At 39.9% G+C, this 12682-nt stretch overlaps 1 long non-coding RNA gene across 1 annotated transcript in view; it reads right to left on the reverse strand.

The window, feature by feature from the left end:
• Positions 1–219: 219 nt before the first annotated feature.
• The window catches only part of LOC138848482 (uncharacterized), a 39470-nt gene continuing 27007 nt past the window's right edge, over positions 220–12682 (reverse strand). Inside the window, exon 3 of the long non-coding RNA XR_011386312.1 lies at positions 220–330. This is a non-coding gene — a long non-coding RNA (uncharacterized lncRNA). The remainder of the gene's footprint in view (positions 331–12682) is intronic.

Raw genomic sequence — 12682 nt, forward strand, 5'->3', positions numbered from 1 at the left:
AATATTTTAAAATATATTGTCGTGGTTCTACAGTAAAAGATTCTACTTTATAAAAACATTGGTAATCATATTCTGGAAATTTCCTGTCACTTTAAAATATTCATAAATGAGATACAAAGCAATACATTCTAAATAATCTTAATCCTTTCAGGGGGTATGCTCTCTGAATGTCAAGCAAAACCATTATTAAGGACTGAGCAAATGTGAAAGAGGAGTTACCAGGACTCCAACATGGCCGCGAGCTGGGGAGATGTGACATTCCCATCTTCATCAAGGGGGATTCTGTCAAGTAGCAACTCAAGCTCTTCATCAGTAATCTCCACACCAAACCTGAAACAAACGGCAGTTAGCATCAGTCACCCCCAAGTTCACATCTGGGTCACCCCGACCCACAATACCCTAAGCATATGGCTGCCATTAATGCTTTGTTACTGCGGCGGTCCTCAAGATCAAGAGCACCACGTGAATATCAGAGGTTAATCAGGGTTTTGATGGCTTCAGCTTTCTCAAAGAAAGAGATTCTACCACGGAATCCCCGCACTGGTGGTGCACAGAAATAGAAATACCCCGGCGTGCTGAACTGCGTGTGATTGTCTTCTATCAAAAGTTATTCATTACACTAAAACACTGGTATTGCTTAAACAAGTTAACTCTGAAAGGCCTTTCAATTGGACTGCTTAGCACGAGAAAAAAAAGGTAAAGAAAAAAAGTGCCTTTCGAAAAACAGCTTCCTAATGCTCTTGCAAAGCATTCCACGATGGCTTTAAGGACATTTTGCATACAAATATTTTAAAAGTGGCAGTGTTTATTCATCAGCAAGAAAGTGTTTTCATCTCTCAAGAACAATCAAAACATAATCCTTGAATCACTGGCATAAATAAGAATGACTTAAGCAATAATAATGAACAAGGCATTCATTCACGATTCTGCAAAGCTGATAAAACCCAGCTGACTTTTGGAAGAGGAGAATATATTTTCTTTTGGCAAAGCAATGGAAGAATAACATCAAAAAGTGTTTTTTTTTTCCATTTTCATTATTACTTTCTTGATAATTATAAAACACACAAACCAACATCACAACAAACAAAAATGGTTTAGGCTGCAAAGAATTAAGTTATCACACATTTGTATTTCAGAAGTACTTGAATTTGAACAGCATGTCAGGGGCTCTGCAGTTGGGGGCTTTTTTTCACTTGTATAAAATTAGGGGGAAAAAGGTAGAAAAAAGTTACACTTAGTTTCTATTCTTGTTCTCTTTATTCTCTTTTATTTATAATTCCCTATCAATGGAGTTCCTACTGTTAATGGGTAAATCTTTGGCATTTTGCCTGAGAAATGAAAATTCTGAAGTTTTATTTAGATTTAAACTTGGTATTTCTAAAGACACAGATTCTCTTTATAGACATACCAGAAAAATATTACCAGATTAAAAGCCAAGAGACTTTATTAAAAAATATATAGATATTAGTTTAATATATATGGCTTATATCCATCATTACACATAATTATACAGCTATGCAATCATGGAGAAACTACTTCACTTTCATAGTCCAGTTGTCTCAAATCTCCAGTGGCCTGCAACTCCTCTATATCTTACTGAGTGATCATGAGACAGTGAGATAAAGCAAATAATAGTGTCTTGAACAACAGGAAGTATCAAGTAAGTGTTGCATATTGTTTTATTATTGACATAGAGAACAGGTTAAAAAATTCTACAAAAAATATGCCCGAGTAGATCATTCAAACCTAACAGAAACATAGGCAGCCTTTTTCTTCTCCACAAATCTTCTCCATGAATGGCAATATGATGCAGTGGAGACAGCATGGGCTTTCAGAGTTGGATCTACATTCAGATGGCAGCTTTGCCACTTTGTAGCTGTACAAGGCCTTGGGCAATTTAATTCCCTGAGCCCTTGATTTCATTTGTATGAAAAGAAAGATAACCTTGAAAGTGGAATGTTAATTTTTTTTTTTTTTTTTGGTCAGGCATAGTGGACAGTGAGAGAGAGAGAGAGACAGAGAGAAAGGTCTTCCTTTGCCATTGGTTCACCCTCCAAAGGCCGCCGCGGCCGGCGCGCCGCGCTGACCCAAAGCCAGGAGCCAGGTGCTTCTCCTGGTCTCCCATGCGGGTGCAGGGATGTTAACTTTTATAATATGCACATACTCCCTTTATTGGGAAATGTATTTTCCTAATGGCTCAAATACCTTCGTCTTATTGTTGATAAAAGGAGGCTTTCCATAACCACAAACTTCCCTCCCACCTCAACATCCCAGTCACTATTTATCATCACACTTATTATTTTCCTTATTGCTCTTCCCACCACCTGAAGCTATCCTACTGGTTTATTGTCTAGTCGATCACTGTCTGTTGTCTTCACTTCTCATGTAAGCTACATGAAAATAGATGCCTTGTCTTAATCACCACTACAACCCTGAACTTACATAACAATGACTGGAAGGTGCTCAATAAATATTTAATAAATGAACAAATGACTAACTCACATCTACTGAAGGGTACATGTACTTATGAAAAGAGGAGCTGATGCTGTGGCGTCACGGGTAAAGCCACCGCTGCAGTGCTGGCATCCCATATTGGCACCGGTTCGAGTCCTGGCTGCTCCACTTCTGATCCAGCTCTCTGCTGTGGCCTGGGAAAGCAGTGGAAGATGGCCCAAGTCCTTGGGCCCCTGTACCCTCGTGGGAGACCTGGAGGAAGCTCCTGGCTTCCGGCTTTGGATCGGCCCAGCTCCGGCCATTTCAGCTGATGGGGAGTGAACCAGTGGATGGAAGACCTCTCTCTCTCTCCCTCCCTCTCCCTCTCCCTCTCTTTAACTCTGCATTTCAAACAAAATAAATGAATCTTAAAAGAGAGAGAGAGAGAGAGAGAGAGAGAGAGAGAGGGGAACTCCTGGGGCCAGCAGGTTAAGTCTCTGCCTGTGACACCAGCATCCCATATGGGTGCTCATTCACGTTCTGGCTGCTCCACTTCTAACCCAGCACCATGCTAATAAGCCTGGGAAAGCAGCAGAAAAAGGCCCAAGTCCTTGGGCCTCTGCCACCCATGTGAGAGACCTGGAAAAAGCTCCTGGCTCCAGGCTTTGGACAGACCAGCCCTGCTCTGGCCATTGCAGTCATTTGGGGAGTGAACCAGCAGATGGAAGACCTCTCTCTCTCTCTCTGTAAACTCAGCCTTACACATAAATAAATAAATCTTAAGGGGAAGGAAGAAATTCTAGGTTGTGAGGTAGTGCATATGTTAATTGAATCAATAGCCATTCCACAAGGTAAATATATTTCAAAACAACATGTTATATATAAAAATACATACAAGTTTTATTTGTCAATTTACGAAAGAATAGGGGCAAGTGGTTAGCCTAGTGGGTAAGATACCCACTAAAACACCTGTGTCCTACATTGGAGTACCAGGGCTTGATACACAGCTCCAGCTCCTGACTCCAGTTTCCCATCACTGCAGACCCTGGGAGGCAGCCAGCATGACTCAGGTAACTGGGCTCCTGCCACCCATGTGGGAGAACCAAGTTGAGTGCCCTGCTCCACTTTGGCTCTCCAGGTCATTGAAAACATTAGGACAGTAAACACTGGAAGGGAGAGCATGTGTTCTCTTTCTTTTCTCTGTCTCAAATAAATAAAAATTTTAAGACAATATTGAAATAACATTACAAGGAGAAATGGTTTTTGTCAAAAATTTATTTATTTATTTGAAAGAGTTACACAGAGAGAGGAGAGGCAGAGAGAGAGAGAGAGAGGGATCTTCCATCCACTGGTTCTCTCCCCAATTGGCCGCAATGGCCAGAGCTGCGCTGATCCGAAGCCAGGAACCAGGAGCTTCTTCTGGGTCTCCCACATGGGTGCAGGGGCCCAAGGACTCGGGCCATCTTCTACTGCTTTCCCAGGCAATAGCAGAGAGCTGGATTGGAAGTGGAGCAACTGGGACTAGAACCAGTGCCCATATGGGATGCTGGCACTGCAGGTGGTGGCTTTACCCCGCTATGCCACAGCACTGGCCCAAGGAGCAACTTTTAAAAGCTTCTATTTATTACCATTCTAATAGAGAGTGAATGACTTATACAGTGAAAAATAAAGTCAGACATGTTTCATTTGGAATACATTTTATACTTTTTATTAAATATGGAAAGCTCAGTCACAAATTAGCTAGATTTCTAACAGAGTAAAATAACATTGAAAACATATTTTCAATATAAATTTTTCATGAACTTTTAAAAATTATTTATTTTCATTTCATTTGCAAGGCAGAGACACAGGCAGATGGAGACAGAGAGATTGTCCTTCTACTGCCTCACTCCCCAAATGCCTGTGACAGGCAGGACTGGGCCAGGCAGAACTCAATCCGGGTTTCCCACATGAGTGGCAGGGACTCAAGTACTAGAGTCATTGTCTGCTGCCTCCTGGGGTACATACTAGCAGGAAGCTGGAATGGAAAATGGAGCCAGGACTTGAAATGTGGAACTTCAATATGGGATGCAGGTGTCTCAAGTGGTATCTTAACTGGTACACCAAATTCCTGTCCCTGAAACCACTCTTATTCTTTATTCTACTTATTCAACAAATATCTGGAAGGCATGAAATATGGATTAGGCACTATATTAAGTACTTAGAATACAGTGATAAGTCCTAGCTTCATTTGTAACAGGAAAGACAAACAGTAAATAAAAAGTTGTAATAAAATGTGGTGAAGCATACAGGATATTAAGGGAGGTTTTTGACAACCCAGCCTAACTCTGATTAAGGGCATCTGTAAGGAAGGGATGAGCAAAGTATTGGTTAGGTAAGTAGAGAGAAAGGGCATTCTAGGTAGAAAACAGGCACATTGTAGAAACCAACGGATTCTAATCTCATTAAAGCCTAAAGTTCAGGCCAGAGAAGGGAGAGACCAGACAGGTGCCAGACTGTAGCCATGATAAACAACTAATGTTTAAAAGCATGGGCTTTATTCGGAAGGCTTAGGATGCTATTAGAGATGCTGTTTTCGACGTGTCAATTTGACTAGGCTAACAATCCCCAGTTTCTCAATCAAACACTAATCTAGGTGATACTTCAAGGTATTTTACAAATATGATTAAAATTCCTAAGCAGTTGAGTTTCAGTAAGGGGTGGGCCTGATTTAATCAGTTGAAAGGCTTTAGAAGCAGAACCAAGGCTTTCAAGAAGAGGAAAAATTTCTGGTTGAGGACAGCAGCAGCAGCTGTGGCAAATTCCCACTGAATCTAGACAGATGTGATTAACGGCCCCAGTGAAAGCAGGTGTGGAGTGAAGGGCTTCCAGCTCATATTACAGCAGGACAAGGAGTGAACGGAACAGGAAGAACAGAGAATGTAAACCCCTCTGTAGAAATTTAGCAAACAAGGGGAAAGGAAACAGAAAACAACCAGGAAGTGGGTGGTGTTAGCATCAGGGAGTGTTTTGTTTTTTTGTTTTTTTTTTTTTTTTAAAGATGAGGAATGTAAGCACTGTTAAATGCTGATGGGGTAGTACCATGGCAGAATTTAAAAACAGAACAAAAGAGAAGAAACTGTCAGCGGATCCTGTGAAAGCAAGATCAAGAATACAGTAGACAGAAGAAAAAAATCTCTCTTCCACTGAAATGAGGAAGTATGTAGCTATAGCTTTTAAACATATGGCCCGTTTTTCTTATTTTACTATGAAGTAGGATGCAAGATTATTTGCTGAGATTAGTGTGGGGGAGTGAAGCCAGGAGGATCTTCGCAAGCAGCACTAAGGAGCCTGGGTGCAGGTGAAGCAAGGAGGAGCAGCTGGGCCCACCCAGGTTTGTAAATATGCCAGAACAGGAGACAAAAAAAGCAAGAGTTTTGAATATTGACAAGCAAATGGTTAATGTGGGAAACAGAATCTGAGCTGTGTTCCAGGTTGGAGAGAACAGCTATGTGGTGACAACAGGGGGAAAGTAGGATGGGCTAGAACAGGTAAGAAACACTAGCCAGGGATAGGTTGAATAGATGATTTCATAGGTGTAGTTATTTTGGACTTTACCCAAGAAAGCTTACATTCTTAACTGTCTCAAAGCTGTCTTTTGTTTAAAAGGTAGACTCGAGGGTAAAAACTAACACTGAGGATTTAACATGCTTCATAGTGTGCTAAACATTTTTCATGCATTGTCATCAAAATATAACCCTGCCAATTATTAAGGATCCGTATCACCTCACTGTCCCAATAGTGTGTCTAAAGAGAAACAGTCTGGAAATGACGTGAGTGAACAGAATGGGTGGCTTCCTTTTGAAATGGCTTCAGGGGAAGCAGTGCCCTTGGCAGGGAGCCAGGGTCTTATTAAACCAGAGGGTAAGGCAGCATTAGCAGATCTGGAGAATGAAGCAGAGGTTGCTTCTCATGGACTGGATGTTCTAGGGGCACAGCAGCAGGATTTCAGAGGAAGGAAAGGAATGAGAATTTGGATGAAGGACAAAAACCCAGAGGAGCATTTTGGCAAGAAAATCTGGACATCATATATAGGTTAGGCAATTGAAGGGTTTCCCAGGAAAATGGGTAAGGTCACACAGATTTAGATTCCAAAAGAAATCTCAAACATAGCCATCTAGCCCCTATTTGGGCTCCTCAAATGTTGTCTCTACAAGTAATGGGGAAGTAGCTTAAGTTCTCAGCTGTAATAATAGTCAACATTTATTGAGTGCTTACTACATGCCAAACACATTACATGTACTGCTGTATTTAATCCTTACAAGGACACTGTGAGGTATGGACTACTATTATCTGCAATGTACAGTGAAACCTCACATAGCTAGTATCTGGTAGAGTTTGAATTTGAACCCTGTGTACTAACTCTGGTGCCTTCAAAATGATCATTCAAATATCCTTACTGCTTGAGCGGGACTGTCATTTCCCTCCTTTCCTATGTAGTATATGTTCCCTTACAGTAAAATGTCTGTCCAATACTCTTCCATAGATAAACGTTAATGTATGGTAACATTATGACAATGTCCATCCATCCAAAGCTAAACTTTAACACTATACAAGTGGATTTTGAAATAACGATAGTGCACCCTAGACTTTAGAAAAGAGACTCCATTTTAATGTATCTCAAAGACCTTCATCACTTAGAAGGTAGACTTAAGGCATATATCCCAAAGATAGTATTTTAGAACAGATCCAGTGCGCCTAAATAATAACCTGTCACAAGTAAATTTAATTTTCCTTTAGGGAGAAAATTAACTTCGGATATTTCTCCCCCAAAACAAAAAAGTCAGTCACTGGCAGGCTGTTTTAAATTCCATAACCAGCAATATCTTGATTTTTTTAATTTACTCTATACATTTTTCTGTACAACAAATAAGCAAGGGAAAGAACTTTCATACATACAAAAAAGTAGAAATCCTAGTATATAATTTCTCCTTTTCTGTTATTCATCAGTTTTAAATACCAAAACATAATATTTGTGTACAGGATGCAAAAAGTAACTTTAAAAATCAAGTAAAAACATAAACCATCAGACTTTGTTGTTAGAGAAGTGGCATTTCCAAGGAACCTGAAAGACTTAAGGCGAGAAGATGAGGCCTGACATTTAATGAAAAGCTTTTATTCTCTCCTGCAAGTAACAGCTGATGTGCTTCTGAGCCTTCCATTAAGAACTTAGTAATTTTTACTTAATGACATATTTTTCAGAAACAAAAACAAAAAATACAATCTGTATTAGCTCAATATATCAAAGACAATAATATGTTTTGGAACAATGGTAATGCTATACTTGTCACAAACTTGGATTTATTTCATTGCATTTTAGTATTGTTCAACCAAATCTCTAGACAGTATCACATATTTTGCTAATAAATCTGTTTAATTGGATGCTTAAATTTATCTTACAGCATAATTAAATATTTAATATTCAAAATTATTTAAAGATGATCCTCAACTTCTTTAAAGAAATATTTGGGGCTTTTTAAAACTTTCTGTCATTTCTGACTCTTTCCCAACCAGACCACTTTGTTTATAAAATACAAAGATACATAGTACAGGAAAAACTGTTCATCACCTCTGTTCCTTTCATTGTCAAAATCTTTAGTACTATGTTCCCTCAGAAAACATCTGGGTACTATTATGAAATAAACTCTCAAGCTCTGGTCCAAGTATCTTTAGCCTATATTTCAAAATGGAGAAATAATCCAGACCTTAAACAAATGTTCCAGATAAACTTTTCCAACATTATTAGATGTTTAAACAGAAGCACAACATCTAGAGAACCCTGATCAAACCCAGGGTGACGGGAAAATCCATTAACCCTCATCATATAGGACAGATCTCTTGGCATGTGACATACCCACCACATGTCCTGAGTATTAGTCTTGTCTTTTCTCCCTTCCATGCTAAAAGTAAGGCCGATACCATCCTAGGAGATCCATTAGCTTGAAAGGCTCCATAGGGGAGCTGGGGCTGAGTCTAAGGGACATGCATTTCTGGTGTGATCCTAGTATTACGAACCATAAGCAGTCCAGGGTCAGCCCAAGCCCAGAGAGGACCTCTTAACTGGACTTCCTTGAGCTATACTCTATATGGGGTTCTGTTTTGTTTATCATATTACTGTCAAAAAGAAAAGGATATTTGATATCATAGGTTGGATCCTTACTTATGTTAACCAACAGGAATACAAGTGAAGGACTTTGAATATGAACACATTCAAAAAGGAATTTCTAAGCATGAGTTATAAAGTGAAAAGTCCTGAGTTTGAGTTCTCGGTTCTGCCACTTAAGAGATGTGTTTAGCAAGTCACTTAATCTTTCAGATATTGTACCTTCATCTATAAAAAGAGCAAGATAAACACAATCTACCAAGAGGATTATTTCTAGATACAAACTGGTCCATAAAATATTGTAAACACACAAAATCATAAATTCTGAATTCTTTTTTAGATTTACTTATTTGAAAGGCAAAGTTATGGGGATGGAATGAGGGAAAGGGGGGGGGAGGAGAGAGAGAGAGAGAGAGAGAGAGAGAGAGAGAGAGAGAGAGAGGTCTTCCATCCACTAGTTTACTCCCCAAATGACCACAATAGCTGGAGCTGGGCAAATCTGAAGCCAGGAGCCAGGAGCCTCCTCTAGGTCTCCCATGTGGGTGCAGGGGCCCAAGCAGTTGGGCCATCTTCCACTGCTTTTCCAGGCCATAGCAGAGAGCTGGATCAGACTTGGAGCAGCTGGGACTCGAACCAGTGCCCACATGGGCTGCCAGCAATGCAGGCAGGGGATTCACCCGCTATGCCACAGCACCGGCCCCATTTCTGAATTCTTAATGTCAGATATTCATATTAACAATACAATTGGGTAAAGTTTGCATTCCCCTCAACACTACAACTGAAGAAAAGTGGGTGGCCGGCTTCCTCAGACTCCCTTTGCATTCTTTGTTCCTGAAGACATAATAAAACTCAGTTTCTGCACAATTTTTTTCATTTGAGTTACTGGAAACAAGGCAATTAGACAGTGAATAACAGCTCAGACAGGACAAGGCTGGAGATTTATACAAAGAATGAAGAGGAAATGTTTTGATCCTAAACAGGTGTTCTCCCTAGATTGTCTAACGGGAGGGTGGTTGATTTGTGGAAACGCGGCTCATTCCCTGGTGGACAAACGCTGGGCGGGGCCGCTGGCGGCTCAGGATTTGGAAGGTCACATGGGAAGCTGTGGGAGGAGGTGAGGGAGATTTTCCATGTATTAGGGAACTCAGCGGAAATCTAAGGTTGAGGAAGGTTTGTTACCTCACAGCAGGCCCCCTTCCTGATGCACGGAACGGAAATCTCCTGGTACGAGCACCGATTGCCAGGAGTCCCAGAGGCAGCGCACCATGGGAGCGGAAGTGGGGGCATGCCGGGAAGGCGGCCACCTCAGACAGAAGGAAAAATTGGGGCACTGGGTGCTTCTGAGGAGGAAGGGCCCAAAGAGCAGTGGTAATTTTTGTTATCTCTGAGGTAAAATTATCATGGTGTCCGTTTCATAGCTGCCATTACAAATCAGTATTTCTTCTCCAGGCCAAGAGATGTGTCCCCTGGTGAGCTGCCCCAGGACCTCAGCCTGGTCCAGGTGGCCCGAAAAGGGACCATTTCCTGTGTCCTTTTCATACTGTCCCGGGTGTTAACGACCCCCACCTGTCCTGACTTTCCCAGCCTTGCTGCTATTCTTTTTATTTTTTTACAATACTATAGGGAGAAATGTCTCAAGTTTTACATGTCTTCGACCTGAAATGGATAATACAGGCCTTCAAAAGTTTCCAAAATCGTATTTTAAGTCTCAGTGTACGTTTTTCCATTGCAGACCATTCGTGTTCTGCTAACATTCGTTTGGGGCAGAGTCCCAGCCCTGTGTGAGCGGATTACTGATGAACTCCTGTTAAACAGGACACCGACCAGACCACAACAGGCCAGCCAAGCACGGTGCCTGTGTTGCTTTGAACGCAACAGATGATTTATACTTTTGGGGGGGATATAGTTGTGGCTGCGATTTTCTAATACACTAAAATGTTCATCTTATTTCACATAGGAGGTTTTCCTAAATGGTAAGTGTAAGGATACCCAAAGGTCAAGGTGAAGTGATTGCCATTACTCGATTTTTCATGGGTAACCTACTCATCATTTCCCAAGTGACAACATTTGGGTCTATCTATGTAGAATGACTGCAATCCAGCCCAGCATCCAAATTCTGCTGTTTTCTAAAGATCTGATTTCAAATAGTGTGTCAGTGGATTTCAATATATATGTAAAATGTTTTGGTGTCACTTTCTTAGTACTTTGTGAATCTCTTGTGAGAGGAACTGTCTTTAAATTAAAAGCAGTTGTAATTGCTTTATGAGATTTACAAAATGTTTCAGAAGAGCTGAAAACTAATTGAAGTTAATCAGTAGAAAATATCCAATCATTGAAAAATATTAGCCATCAATTGATCAAGTTATTACTATGGATTATTCTGTTTTAGAGTTAATATAGAATACATTTATAACCATAATGATATTTTAAAAGTTTAGCATCTATAAGAACAACATTCTTTAAATGAAATTAAAACTTTACATTGGGATCACCCTTTCATAGATACATACATCTGTGTATATGCACATGTGTACAAACATTTAGTTTTATTGCAAGTTACAAAATGTTCTCTTCCCAACTTTTTTTTGGAAACATCTTATTTCTATACTTATTTTTTCCTGATACACAAAATTATGACTTTATAAAAATTGCTTTGAACAATTAAAAAATATATAATATAAATATAATCCCCTCCCACGATTGCTCTCCTTTTTTCTCCTTTCCATCAGAAATAATATCCTTGGCTGCTTGACGCTTCATCTTCCAGATTCTTTCCCATAGACTAACATTATTTTTAATAAAATTATATTTTAAAAATTATTCATTTTACTTTATTAAATCAATCTTAGATATTTATAGAAATATTTGTAGACATTAATTTTGAAAATCTATATGGTATTCCATTGTGGGCATATACTATAATTTATTTAACCCTCTGTTAATGTATATATATATATGAACACACATATATGGATTATATTCACTTTCTCTTTAAAATTTAGCTTCTTGAGTTGTGTCTTTTTTCTCTTCCATTGCTTCTCCCATTCCCCCAACCCAAAAATAAAAGTGTGTTCTAGTGACCCAGGACTATTTTCAAGTTTTTTTTTTTCCCATTTAGCCTATTTTCCAAAATGTTTTTCTGACTTTTAACTCTCTTCTTTCTTCTTGGATCTCCTTTTTTCCCCACTTGCCTATTCTTTTCCCATTGAGGACAAAGGCCCTCTTACAGAATCTCTCCCCTCTGGTACCAATATGCTCTCTTCACACTCTTCCAACTTCAGCAGGGAAGGGAAAGAGACAGCGAGCATTAGGTTTCTGATAAGGGACAAGGGGCTGCTACTGGCAGGGAGCCCTGTCAAGAGCTCTCTCACTCTCAGCACTCCATTCCCACGTGAACAACAATGAATGGAGATTTCACCCGCCCAGCCCACATTGTTCAAGTTGTCCTTTGCCCTTTCCATCAAATCTTGGCACTCAGGAGACAGCAGAACATGTTCTGAATTCAACCCTGGGGAGCCACCAATCAGTATCACTTGACTCTTCTCACCCATTAGTTGTTCTCTTTCTGTGCCTGACGTGGAGTGATGTCTAAGCTATTCTTTGTCATGGCCCTTTCTCAGTGGGCCCAGCTAACCCCTATCGGGTGGGATGGGTATCTGCATCCCCAGGCACAGCACAGTGAGCAGGGTAAAGCATGGTCCAAGTACAAGGCAGAGTTGTGGGATGTTGGTTCCCTCACTGCTTCAGCTGTAGGCTCAGAGGAGGAGGGGAAAGTGCATTTTACATCTTTGTGATCTTAGTTATCAAATACCAAGACTGTATAATACCTTCTTGCAGAATACTGTAAGAATGGACATTTTTAAAACACTTTGAAAAGATTCCAAAGAAGCAATTTATTATTTCATCATTGGTCACTTTTCCTTTTTTAGTACATATATTTTTATCTGACTTCATATATATATATGGATATAAAACTCATTTTTGGTTTTTACTGCCATATCTACCTGTCACTCTCAATGAGTTAGCTCTTGTTTATGAAGTATAGACAATATATGTCTTTAAAGAAGACTTCTTTCAGTGGAGATTTTTTTTGGGGGGGAGGGTAGG

Source organism: Oryctolagus cuniculus, chromosome 2, assembly GCF_964237555.1.
Source record: "Oryctolagus cuniculus chromosome 2, mOryCun1.1, whole genome shotgun sequence".
NCBI classification, from domain to species: Eukaryota; Metazoa; Chordata; class Mammalia; order Lagomorpha; family Leporidae; genus Oryctolagus; species Oryctolagus cuniculus.